This window comes from Castor canadensis, chromosome 12 (assembly GCF_047511655.1).
Source record: "Castor canadensis chromosome 12, mCasCan1.hap1v2, whole genome shotgun sequence".
Taxonomy (NCBI): domain Eukaryota; kingdom Metazoa; phylum Chordata; class Mammalia; order Rodentia; family Castoridae; genus Castor; species Castor canadensis.
Window position 1 is genome coordinate 26,272,138 of NC_133397.1, and position 14,153 is coordinate 26,286,290.

Below are 14,153 nucleotides of genomic sequence, written 5' to 3' on the forward strand. Positions count from 1 at the left end.
GCTGGAAGATCATGGTGCTGTACATTCCTCACTTGCTAAAGAATGATGTCTCCTCTTTGATACTTCCCAGGCTTTCTAGGTACAGGTTCAAAGAACAATCACTTCTTCTTTTGCCTATGGGGTGGGGAGGGCAACTTTTTCACATGGAAGTACCTAAGATCAGTCCTGTGGCTTGTGATTCCAGGGAGGGCTGAGCTCAGGTGCAGTCTGCTTGAGGCCAGTGTTCCACCTCTTCTCTAGGAACTTGCAACAGTGTGCTGCTTGGGAAGGTCTGAAGAGTAGGTAAAAGCAATGGCTCCCACACCTTCCTGTCATCAACCCATCCCAGTCAATCCTGTCCCCAAACCTGCCTTTGTCATGCCTTTTTGTTCTCACTTTCTCCTCTACAAGCCTGACCTGCAGCCCAGCTATGCCATTTAGCTTCCTAACTGCCTACAGTCCCCCACTACTCCCCATTTTCACAGCAACTTTACACTGCTGTCACTGTGTGATTCTCCCTACCTTCAGATGCTACTAGAAATCAAACCTTGGCCAGTATCCCAATGCTTCTGCCATCAGGTTAATTCTCCAGCCCTGCCCCACTCCAGTTCCTTGGCAGGAGCCTTCTGTTCCTGTCAAACCAGCCCACATGCCTCCCTCTGTCATGCTCTGTGTCACAATCTCCGTATGCCTCCCTTGTCCTGGCACCTTCCCTTCTCTAGGGGCCTGAGTTGTAACTGCTGTGCATCATTCATTTCAAGTCACTTCCTCTACAAGCTTCTCTTGGGCTGCCTCTTTCCACACAGCTGCCCATCTTCCTAGGAAACCTCTGCCTTCTTGTGAGCAGGGCCACTTTCCTACTTTTTGATATTCCTCTGAGCAAGTTACTCAACCTACAAGAGTCAATTTCCTCATCTCTAAAACCAGGATCACAGCACAGTTGTAAGGCTTAACTGAGAGAACATATATAAGGTGCCTAGCACATGTCAGGGGAGCAGTATGATCAATAACTGTTTGCCGATTATGGTCCTGGATTTATGAGTGAACTAGAGAATTCTTCGTGGAGTGAAGGTGGCTTTAAATTCCCCATGATTTGATTTTCTCACTCTGTGCTGAGGATTCATTCCCACTCCTCCACTCCCAGACACTGTTTTAGTAGACAGTCTGAGAATGAATCAAAAAAGCATTCTTTGGGCCCTTATTCATGGGGCTGATTCTGGTAAACAGAGTCTGAGTGCCAGGCATTGTGCTGGGCTCTGGAGACACAAAGAGAAGCCAGTGTCCCTGCCCATGTTATGCAAAGCTTGGGAGGGAGACACAAATTATGCCGATCCTTGCAATGCAAGGGTGATGGGTGCTGCTAAGAGGTGGGCATGAGAGTGTGGGGGAAGGGTGTGTGGGCTGAACTAAGCCCAAGGGCACAGATGTTTTCCCAGCAAAGGGATCCTCCATCTGGATTCCTGAGAGATGAGAGAGTATTCTAAACAGAAAGAGCAGCAGAGAATAAGGAGGTCTGGCCTTCTAGCACAGTCTGTGAACAAGCCGCAGCTTACCTTCCAGGTGGGCGTGGAAACCTGCAAGGCTGTGAGCTGACAGCACTCAAAGTGTGTCAGCAAAGGGTGTCAGATGAGGAGTAGTGAGTCTGCCTATGGAATGCTCTTGGCCTTGAAGGTGTGAGCACAGAACAGTGCAGCTCCTCAAGCAAGAGGGCAGCAGGGCTGTCACAGTCACCTGGACAAGAGAACACAGCTGTGAAGCTTGGCAAGCAAGTGCAGGGGCTGAGAGGTATCCAGGGGGAAAACTGAACAATAAGGGTGAGAGATGAGGATGGATGACCCCTCGGCTTTGGCTTGGGTCAAATAGTGAAAGGATGGAACTGGCCTTGGAGGGAGTAGAGGTCGGAAGAAAGAGGGGTTGGCTGTCTGGAGAAGTGACCCAAGCAGGTTTGGGAGTCTGGGTAGGGAGTAAAGGAAATATCTGCATTATGAACCAAAGAGAGACAAGGAGGAGTGAAAGCAGGAGAAGGCTGCTTCAGGCTTATTGCAGGTCAGAGGTTAGAGCAGTTTGGCAATGATAAAAGCTTCAGTCACCATAAGGGGTTCCTGTTATGCCTCAGCAACACTCAGGATAACTGCCAGGGGCATTTACACACCTTGCCCTTTGGTAGCCTAAAGGGACCCAGCTGGCCCAGTGGTCCAGGGTCTCCAGCAGAGCCTTCCTTCTGCACAGGGAAGATACACTCTCAGCTGGTTTTCAGCCACCTTGGGCCTCACGTGGCTCTCCTTGTGCCATCTCACTGTTTGTCACGATGGAGGGCTTAGGCCTCCTTTCCACAGCTTCTCCCACCCACAGCTGTCATCTCCTCTCCTGCTCTTTTCATCTCTTGTCAAACACATTTTGTGCTTGCTGGCCCCAGGCCCTAAATCACTCCTTCTGCTGGCCTTGGCTTCCTTCCTCAGCATCTTTCAAGTACAAACTTCACTAGACACACTGTTGCAATTGCCTCATCATTTACTTTGCTTTCCAGTTTTTAAAGTCAGTTTGACATTCAGGCAAGTGGAACACTCAGTGCCAGGAGTGAAGGCTGGGTCAGGAGCTTGCTGACAAGTTCCCTACACCCACACATCCACTTTGTGTTCGGCTCAGCCCAATGTGTGTTAGCCACAGCACCCCAACTCAGAGGTGGGGAGCAGGTGCTGAGGCAGGACCTCTCCAAGCTCATCTGCATCCACCATCCCTTTCTCTGCCACCAGACTATCCCTTTTGCCCCATTTCACTGAGGTTTTTTAACCACAGCTGTGGAGCAGTAGAAAGATCACATGTTTAATGCGAATGCTTGTCCCAATGCTAGAAATAACTTGACTACTCAGCCTCAGCTAACAGTCCCTGACTACTTACCAGGTGTTAAAGACGGTGCTCAGCATTTCACATGAAATTACTTCACCTCATTCTGGGGGTCATTATTATTCCCACTTTACAGATGAAGAAATGGAGTCCTGAGGAGTTTGAGTAACTCACCTAAGGACCGACTCATAAGGGGCAGAGATGTTTTACCATAAAGCTCACATAGTTAGGACATCTCGCTCTGCCTTAGTCAATCAGTTCCCTTGCCTGGGCCTTACCTTCTGTATTTGCTACCTTTCTCATCACTGTAACAAAAAAACCTGACAGAAACAACCTAAGACACAAAGGACTTATTTTGTCTCATGGTTTCCAAGGGTTCAGTCCATAGTTTTTCGGCCCTGTGTGCTTGAGCAGAACATCATGGTGGTAGAAGTGTGTGGCAAAGAGCTCTTCACCTCATGGCAGACAGGAAGGAGAGAGAGGAAGGGATGAGGTACCAGGAATAACCTTCAAAGGCATGTCTCCTAGGGTCTACTTCCTCCAGCTAGGCCCCACCTCCCAAAGTTTCCAGAACAAGATGGCACCACCAAATGGAGACCAAGTGTTTAGCACATGAACCTATGGAGCATATTTCATATTCGAACCGTGACAGCTTCCTTCCCTGAAATGGCCATGATCCCCTTACCCAAGACTACGAAGGATATAATAAGAAAGAGATAGAAAGCACTTTGTAAAGTCCTACATAAATAGAAGTAGTCTTATTCTAAGAACTTACTGTACGGTTCATCCTTTTATTTAGGAATTGCCCCAGGTACCCTGGTCTCATCCTGGAGGGACCTCAGGATTTCTTCAAGTTTCTTCTCAGCATCAGAGGCATACACCTTGCATCACAAGCTGATAGTTCTTTGAAGCACTGATGGGAAAGGTAATAGCATATGACAGTGCTCTGGGCTTAAAAGGGAAGAAGTCTGCACATTAGCTCCCTATTCTAGACTGAAAAATGTGGGTAGTTGGCCACTGTGTGCCAGCTCCAGGAGCAAATGGCCCTACTGCTGCTGTGTTAATAGGTCCTGGGTTTTATGATAAGTGAAGGCATATAAAACCAGCCCACACTTGTATCTCAGGTTAGGGGGCATCTGATGACCTCTAACATGTGGAAGATGTGATGGGTGGGGAGGGCTGGCTCAAGGAAATGGACAAAGTGGCAAGAAAAAAAAAGACAGTGCTAATGATTCTGCAGGGCCCTTAGGTCCTGTTAGGAAGGGGAGTGTGTGAGCAGAAAGATTAACCCAGGGCCTTGTCTTGGGGGGAGGAGATGCTGCCAAGCACGAGGGCATCATGTTTCTGGAAATAGATTCTAACCTGATTCCACTCCTAAGCCAGTTCTCACACATTCTTACTGGAAGAAGTATGTACAACCCAGCAGACAGAGCTGGAAGGGACCTTAATAACCATGTCTGAGTTACTTCTCTGACCTACTTACGTGGAAATGGACCACCTGGGAGATAAAGGGGCTGTGGGCATTATCTTAGAAAGGACTCAGATCCTCTGATGTTTAACCCAGTGATTTTTCTTCCCTCATTTTATTATGCTGCCCAAAATGCCAGGCAAAATGCCAAAAAAAAAAAAAAAAAAAAAAACCCAGAAGAGAAGGAAGCTGCTGAGGAAGGACTAAGTGTCAGGCTCCCTGCTTGATTCTTGGGTTAAGGGCATAGACAGATGGAGAAAGGGCAAAACACTTGATTAGGCATCCAATTGGCCAATAACCTTATGAAAAGGTGCTCAACTCCACTGATCATCAGGAAGAAGCAAATGTAAAACACAAAGAGATACCAGAAAGGCTAAGATGGAAAAGACAGACAATAGCAAAGTGATTGATAACAAAGATGAAGCAACTGGAACTCTGTCAGAACCACCTAGTAAGGTGGGGCAGTGTTTATAAAAGCTTGAGTAACACACCCTGCAGGCATGCATATGCAAGCTCACCAAAACACAAGAATAAGATTAATCACAGGAACTCTATTCATAAAAGTCCCAAACTGGAAAAAACCCAAATGAGTACTAATAATTGAATAGATACATACATTGTAATGTATTCATATAAAGGAACACCATATACCAATCAGAATGAATAAGCTGTACCTCCCAAAATGTGGCTGAATTTCATGCATATAATTTTGAGGAAAACCAGACATACAAGAATATAGTGGATAATCTCATTTATATAAAGTTCACAAATAAGCAAATGGTGTTTGAAGCTATGCTGCTTTTACTCGTGGGAGGTACCAATGGGACAAAGACTCAAAGGTATTTTCTGGAAAATGATGTTCTTTTCCTTAATACAGAAAAAAGGAATATGGGTGTATTCTTTCTGGAAAAGTTCTTGACATAAGAATATGGGTATGTTCTTTTTGGAGGAATTCTTTAAGCTGTATACTTAGGAAGTATGTTTTTTCTATAGGTATGTTATACTTCAATATAAAATTTACTTAAGGCAAGAGGAAGAGAGATCTGGTCTTGGGGCAAATTTTGGTCTTATAGGAAGATTTCAGAAGCCACAGAACTGTAAGAATTCAGTGCAGTCATGAAAGGGGCAACAGCTACAGCCAAGCAGAACAATGCTGTTTCTCCACCTCAGCTGTGCTCCCCAAGGCCCAGATGTAGCATGCAAATCCTCCTTGGCTACCCCACCCTGTCATTTAAAAGTGCAAAACTGAAAACAAAAATTTTAAAAGATAATTCAGAGCAGAAAAATATGATGCTATAACAGCCCGGGTGTTACTAAAACCCAAAGCTTAGGGGCCAGGGCAGATTTTCAGGACCCACTTCAAGGAATGGGCCTCCCATCAGAAGTCATCTGGAGCAGGCAGTAAGGGAGTTCCCTGTTAGCCACCTGGGGATTGCTCATGAGGAGAATCACTGATCCACCAGGCAAATTTTCAGTCTGCCTTTTTACTGATATAGTCCTAATATCCTATACTCAGTAATATGTAAAATGAATGGTTCATGGCAATATTTAATCCAAATCAGTTTCCAATTCTTGTACAAAACACATTTTCACATCTCTGTCCATACCTCCTTTCTTTGCCTTATTTCTCAGACAGGGTGAAATCCAGGAGGCAAACCCAGGGAGGAGAAGAAGGGAAATCTGCTCTGAGAACCAAGGTTACTTGGTAGTTTTCAAGGGCACATAGGTTTTCCTTGGGTCATCTACCTGTTAGGATGTCTAGTGACAGACACCAGATGATGCTCTTTGTTTCATCAGATAATTGAAACATATTAATTCTATGCCTTTAGGCAAAGTTAAAGTATAATTATGAAAGTATCTTAATTGGAAAACCTAGAAACCTAGGCATCACCTCTTCTCTTTGCTCCAAAGCATGAGTTAAATACACACACACACACACACACACACACACACACACACACACACACAGTAATCTTGGGCCTAAGAGGAGCTTAAATCTAGGCAGAATGAAAAAATATATGGATTTAGAGTGTTTCAGCCAAGCATGGATTAGCTGTGAGATCTGGACCAGTTCTTTAACCTCTCTGAGCCTGGGTCTCCTTTAGGTGTGTAGTTTAATCCCTGGTCTTGCCATTGTGCCAGGTCTCAGCCACCTGCACTGGTGCTCAGTATGAAAGCAAGCATTTGATTTGTGGATGAAGGACAGGTCCCTTTTACCCCAATGCCAGTGCTTGCTTCTCACTTCTCTTACCTCATCTAGGAACAAACTCCCCAATGTGAGGCCTACCACCCCACCTTGAGGATGCTGGTGTTTCAAGCCAAGATCCCATCTCAAGCTCTCCTCTGGGGATGACCCTGGTTCCCTCTATGCCGGGCTCGGTATTACTCCCCCTTTGGGAGTTACCTGGACCCATTTTGTTCAATCTCACTTTGGCTTACTTCTCCTGTCTAGAGCTTCCACACTATGGTTCTTGGTTAGGGAGATGTTACTCAGGGCATCTCCTTGTGTTGCCATGACAATGGGGAAATGGCAGTGTGAGAGTGAGAGCATTCCAACCTTTACTGAGTTAATCCTACCCTCCTTATCCTAAAGCAAATATGATCCCAAGTTTCCAATCCAGAACGCTCTCTCCCACTCTCCCTTCCATCATCCCACACTCTAAGTAAACTGAACCTATTCCTGTAAAACACTATGGTTGTTCTACCTCCTGATACTCTTTTTTTTGCTCTTATCCCAATATGGAATGCCTACTGGTAAAATCCTGATGTCTAAATTTCTCCCCCAGTTTCAGCCTAACTGCCATCTTCTTGAAGAAGCCTCAGCCTCCCATTCATGTGGAAATTCTTCTCCTGCACAGGAGAGCCTAATGCTGATTTGCTTTTTTCACAGAAAAACTTCTAGGTCCTGTGCTTTGCTACATGATCAAGACAGAAATAGCCATGGCTATCAGGGGTGGGACCAGTTCCTAATGCAAACTTGGCATGTGGAAAATGCTCAAAAATGTGTTGACTGAATGAATGTATGCAGGCATGAGCAAATGAAATAGCCACACCAAAACCTGGGAGAGGGCAGGAGATGGGTGTACACAAAACAAGAAGTCTGTACAGAGTCAAGTGGGGGATGGCCTTGGTGCAACGCATATTTGAGCATCAGGAATCTGTCTCATGTTGGTCAGTTTCTCCCACTACCCTACAAGCTCCTTGGGGGTGGAGACCAATTCCTAACTTGTTATGTGGAAATAATAAATTGAATAATAAATTGAAGGCTGAGGACTTGGCACTTTGGGAAATCTCTATGAAACTTAGACCAGGTAGTGGCAGGAGGGGCCTGAAGGCCCAGAATTCAAGGAATCAGTGGATCAGAAATGGAAAGGAGTCCTGATCCAGAGGCACGTGATATCCCAGTCACTGTGGCCTCTCATTTGGAAAGAACACAGCCTGGGACACTGCAAGTGGTAGTGAAAACAGCTGCCCAGGCCCTCTGACTTGGTTCCACTGCACAGCCACTTCCAGGATGTTCAGAATCTCCTCCCCCAGTTCCCTTCCATCCCAAGAGCAACCTGAATTCTGAGACAATCCCTCATGAAGCTACTCAGAGCCTCTGTCAATGGGCTCACATCTTGTATTGAAAAATGGCACACAAGAGGGACCAGAAAGTAGCAGACAGGGATAGCTTGTTTGTAAAAGCTAAGTGCCTGTGATGGGTTTCCCCTCCCCTCCCCTCAGCCTTGACATGGAATCACTGACGCTGTGCTGAGCTAGTGAATAGCCTTGACTCTGAGGGAATATGAACATTTTTTATGCTTAGCCATTCCAGCCGTTAAGATTTTTATCCTATTACTGCTAAGTGACGAGCACAAGGAGAGAAATGATGATGATCTTTGGCAGCCATTCCAACCGAGTAAATACAAGGAGGGAGAAATGTGTTCCGAGACTGGGCCACTGCTCCTTCATTTCCTGGGATGAAAAGGAGCAGAGGAAAAATGTCTTCCTGGTGAGATGTATCGAAGTGTGGAATTTTCCCTCCAGGCAAGCAGTGGGCACCCCACTGTTCAAACCATTTAGCACTACACTGGACTAAGGCCTGGAGAATATGCCAGAGGGAAGCAATCAGACCCAGCCAGGCCAGGGAGGTGACCTAACGAAATTTCCCCAGCTCTAACTCTATGCAGCCCACCCTGCCACCTGCTCCTGCAATCTAACCAATCCCATAATAGACATTGCTAGGCAACAGCAAAAATATGAATTTTTGCTTTATCAAAATATTTCCTTGTGGGGTGTCCCTTCAGTTGATGGTTTCCTGTCTGCCAGATATTTTATGTTCAATGGGTATGATGGCAAATCTAGCTGTTGTCACTAGAATGTGGTGACAGGGTGGGGATGGGACAACTGGGAAACAAGGAGAGTTTGTGGACCTGTCTCTGTTTTATCAACAGCAGAGCTCCTCTGGGAAATCTGGGACTCACCCAATTAGAAGTTGCCTATTCCTTATGTTGAAATTGTTATGTGTGGCACACCACTATCTCCTGCTGCCCCCCAATATTACATATAGCCATGCCTTAATAATGTTTGTGACCCTACAGGACCTGGGCAGTTACCTGGAAACTGAGGCTTTCATTGGTATTAACAGAACTACAGGATTTAGGAGGAAAAGTTGGCCCATTGTTCTATTCGGTTGAAGGGAGTAGTGGAGGTGGTGGTGTGAATGTGTGTAATTACTGGACCAAAAAGATCAACTGCATAAGTACACTCGATCCACAACTTCATGGTGATTCACAGAATGATAAAGCAGCAAGGTTACCTACACCAACACCTTATTTCACAGAAGGGAAAACAAAGCTGAGGAGATGAGATGTGCTAAAGGCTGCTGTTCCCGCATCCCCCCTCCTCTGACCTGGGCTGCATAGAGACATGCATGCCCAGAGGATGTGGCAGATCCCAGCCTCAAGACTGAAGATCAAGTCAAACAGACGCATAGGGTGGGGTGATCACAGGAAGGTTGCTAACCCTACAGTGTAGATGATCCGGGGATCCATCTGATGGTGTAGAAACTCACTTTCTTTATCATCCTGCCCACCCCATTGGCCCTGTACACCCTGGGAAAAGGAGTTCAAACCTGCCCCAGTTTTATCTTCTTCCATTCCTCACTTGCTTGTGCCATGCTCCTGATGGAACATGGAGCTCCATCATGCACAGAACCAAAAAAAAACAAAAAACAAAAACACCAGCTACTGGTTACTCTGTTCTATTCCATACAGAGAAATGAAGCCTACAGGTTCTTGGGGTTTTTTCTTATCACCTGATGCCAAGGTAGTGACAGTGCATTTGGTGACTCAATCAGCGCTGCTGGGTGAAGATGTCTCGCCTTCCTCCCCCTGCCCACCCCATCACATGGCATCTTCAGATTCCTAGGCAGTTCACCCCAGCACCACCCTCTTGGCAGCTCTTGCTCTAATGCTCAGCTAATAGTTCTCTGTTTCAGGCGCTGTCCAAATGCATCCTATAAATCAGAATCCAATCACTGTGGTAAGAAAATTGGAAGCAAATTTAATAAGCTTAGACCCCTCCCACGTGCTATTCACTCTTCTCTTTCAGTAATGAGAACTTTTTAAGGGAAAAAACCTTTTTCCTTTTATTCTGTCTGCCCTCTGCATTCCTCACATGAGGCCCCTGAGGGTCAAAGGATAATGAGAAGGGGGTTTCTTTTAGCTACTCTTTTCCTCTCTACATGTAGGGCAGGTGGGAGAGAATGGCTGATGGTCTCTCCAATCTGACTCTCCTTTTCATTTGTTCAACAGTTACTGAATTTCTATCACATACCAGGAACTGCAGTAGTTTCTCACCCCAGAGAGCAAGTCATGTCATAACCTACAAGACCTTAGTGCAAAGCATCATGGGAACACAAAAGTGGCCCAGCAGGAGCAAAGCCTGTACCAATAAGGCTGGGTCTCAACAAAGAAGCCAAGAGTCCAATGTGGGCAATGACCATGGGTCAGGAGAGGCCCTGTAGAAGCAGCTTCTTGGTACAGGTAATCTCATTTCGAGAAAGATGGACCCTGTGGATGAAGGAACCAGGAGAAGATAGGGAGTGGCAAGGAGGAACCAGACAGGCCAGTCTCTACAGGGCCAGAGACAGAAGTCATGTCACCTGGACAGAGGGCGGGGGATGCAGCATATGGGCAGGTGAGTGGCCTTATTCCAAGCCTTTAGTCTTTAGTACAACTCTGAGCCTTCCAGCTGGACCAAACCACCCATAGACTTTATCTGGCAACCCACAGGAGCAAGCCCATGTTCTATGGTTTCTAAATGAGTGAGCCCCAGAATCACCTGCAGTGCTTGCTAAGCAAGATCATTGGGCTCCATTCCCCAGGTTTTCTTGGTGAAGTCTAACGGGGTGCATCTCTAACAAGATCCTAAGTGACATGCAGGCTCCTGTTCTGCTAGTTTAGGGAACCAGACTCTGAGAACTGTTGTTGTGAACCCTACTATTCATAGTGTGGTCTCTGGGCCAATGGCGTCTGAGTGAGTGTTAGCAATGCAGAATCTCAGGCCCTACAGCCCAGACCTACTGAATCAGACTATAAAGGATCCTGAGCTGATTCACTTGTTTGCCTACTTAAGTTGGAGAAGCACTGACCTGGAGCAGTGGTCCGTAACCCTCACTACTCATTAGAGTGTCTTGGGGAGCTTAGAAAAGAAACACTTCCACTGACTGGAGTCCGAGTATCAGCATTTTTTGAAAAGCTCCCCACATGCCTCTTATAGGAAGCCTGGATTGAGAACTGCTAAGACTAGTGTTCATAACTAACAGTCCACATCACAGGGGTTTGATTTCACTCACATTCCCGTTTCTCCAGCATTGAGACTGACCTGGACACCCACTTTTGTCTTCCTGTCACCACGCCTAACTACTTGGAGATCTTCTTCAAGCCTCTTCCTGGTTCTTGGATCATGGTGCTTCCTCAGTGTGGGGTATGATTGCACCTTGTGTCTGAGCATCTCTTGATTTTCAACAGACCCTTCCACTCCAGGCTCTACAGCATCTACTTGCCCACAATGCCTGTCGTCATAGCACAATTTAAAAATTTTGAATATTCACTATGTAGCTAGCTGATCAATACCTTACACATAAATTTGTTTGACGCTTATGAAAATCAAATTAGGTAGAATCATTATTGTTATTTTCATCCCTGGTTTTCAAAAAAGGAAACTGAGGTATGGGCAAGTAACTGAGCTGAACTTACTAAGTTCATCCATCTTACCAGCAGTACAGCCAAGGTCAGAAACAGGGCAGTCTGATCCCAGAGTCTATGTGTGTCCTGACGTTCTGGGCAATAATGCCATTGCTTAACTCAGATTTATCCAGAAGGTTTGGCCCCATCCTATTGCTGGTGATGGGGTTAGTAATGCACATTTGTTTCATTTTTGAGAACTTAGGTAAAGAGCAAGGCCACATTTATAGCAGTGACCCTCATGGCAATTTTGTCTTCAAAGAGTAGAGGCCAGAGATACTGCTGAAATCCTACAGAGCACAAGAAGATATCATCCAGCCCCAAACATCAGCAGTCCTATTGTTAACAATCCCTGATTGGCAGGATGCTGGTCACTAGCAGCCAACACTGGTCAGAGTTGAGGTGCACCGGCCCAAAAATGAGCCCGTCTCTATGGACCCCAGCAGGGAGCCTGGACTCACAGAAGGAATAAAGGACTTAACGGGTAAGTCCAGCCTTATAGTCATAAATTCCCTAAGAAGCCAAGGCTGGAAGAGGGTGCTCCTCTAGCCAGAAGAGTAGTGCCCCAAGGGCCCATTTGAGGGTTCTGCTGGCAGCCTCTGGAGTTCTCATCATCACAAGGGTGACACCAGCAGAGGGCAGTACTCAGCCAAACTTGGCCTGGGGCAGTCTGCTCCAACTGTGGCCTCTTGAGGTGCTAGCTTGGGGCTATAAATGCAGTAAAAGATACTGAAAATGGCTGCTTGTGCCAGCCATTTGCCATGATTGTGAGTTTCCTCACCCATGAACCCAAAATTCTCTCAGTGACAGGGAAAGTACAGGGCAAGGTTGTTGTCCTGAGGCAGATATATGGTGTAAAAGCTTTCCCCTTTTTTGTCTTCCCAAAGGGTGTGTAAATTCTGTCTCCATCCTCTCAGCCCCTCTGGGAGTGCAGCTAGAACTTACTGGGTAGATACAGAGCCCAGGACTGGCTGAGAAGCTGGGCTCCTTGGGGACAGGCTCAGTTTTTCATTACTTACCACCACAAGTCCTCCCTGGTAAAACTTTAATTTCTGCCTTTAAGGTCAGAGACAAACAGAGTGTGGAAATCAGTCCTGCTCTGTATCCCCAGGTGCCTACCTGCTCAGTGAGTTCCTGGTCCCTCCTTTCTGTAGGTAGGAGCAGTTGTGGGTATCCCTTGGAGGGCCCTCACTAACAGCTTTCCTGGCAAGGAGACATCCCTGTGTCCCTCCTCAGAGCCACAGTATATGGTCTCAGGACAAGGAGGGACCACCTGCCTGAGACTCAGTGGGACTTCTCAGCCTCTGTCTTCCTCTTGCCTACTCTTCTATGTGTAGTTTCTGCTCAGGAAAATACAGACATCTGAAATTTATGTAAAATTCTCTCAGATGGCAAGGAATGGGATAAGGGCTAGGGAATTTGAATGGGATTCTGACTTTAAGAAGCTTTTGGGCCAACAGAAGGGAGGAGAACTGGTTTATGCCCTGGCCTCTGGCTTTAGGGGAAGCTAGGCACTGCTGCTGAGGAAGAGTGTTATGGTATCTTGAGGAGAGAAGTGACAGACTGTTAGAGTTAGAAGAAGACAGAATATCATCCAGTTCATGCCCTTGCTGTATTCATGGGGGGAACCAAGACTCCAGTTCTTTTTGGAGTGATAGTGGTTAATAAGGACTGGCTGAGTGCCTCCATGGGGTACATGTTGTGTAAGTTGTACAACCTAACTGGGGAAACTGAGTCTACATGTCTTTTCATAGTACTAGCTTAAGAACCACCAGAGAAATCAAAGGTCTTGTAAGTCATGAAAATTCTTACTCCCCCATGCTAGCTCCCATCCATCTTTTGGTGCCCAGCACAGAGACCAGGCTTGTTCAGGCAGTGCTGAGCTAGAAGATGAGGCCAGAGGCAGGAAATTAACAAACTCATCAGACCCAAACAAATGAAAAAGCTAAGAACCCAATGTCAGTACTATAGCCTCTTGGTCCAACAGCCCTCAAACCCATGTACTCTCAGTGGCTGGCCTGCCGTTTGGAGCTGGTTCAAAGTCAGCATCATGCAGCAGATAGGAAATACCTGCACAGGTCTCTGGCTCCTCTAGGAGGGCTGGGGTCGGGACCCACCTGCTTGCTTGGACCTCCTCAGAAAGCATAAGGCCTGCCAACACTTGAGAATGGTTGGTAATGAGATGAAGTGTCTTTACCAAGAACTCTTTTTGCTGGGAAACAAAGCTCTTGATATAGTGCCAGGTCTGATCTCTGTCACTAACTAGAGGTGTGGCCTGTCCAAGGGAATGGGAGACTGTGTGAATGGGTCCCTCAGGAGGCAGACAGCAGGACCAATGGCAAGTGAAGAGACCCCTCAGCTTCTCATCTCATGGGCTGTCACAGAAAGTCTCTCCCAGTGCCAGGAGAGACACCAAAGTGACTTTCTTATGCCTATCCTGCCCCACTCTGAAAGCCAGGCCAGGTTGAGGGAATCTGTCAGGGAAAAACAGCTCCAACCAGCATTTTTAATACTCTGTGAGTTCACAGTAAGTGTTGCTCCTAGGTGATGAGGCAGCTGCACCCTCTGAGGTAGGCCTCCCACCCTCTCCAACCTCCCAGTGGGAAGTGGAGCTTTCAGTTGGCTCACAG

General features: G+C 46.5%; 1 protein-coding gene across 7 annotated transcripts in view; it reads right to left on the reverse strand.

Annotated features, from left to right (window-relative positions):
* The window catches only part of Galnt14 (polypeptide N-acetylgalactosaminyltransferase 14), a 210,108-nt gene that overhangs the window by 62,133 nt on the left and 133,822 nt on the right, over positions 1–14,153 (reverse strand). The window lies entirely within an intron of this gene.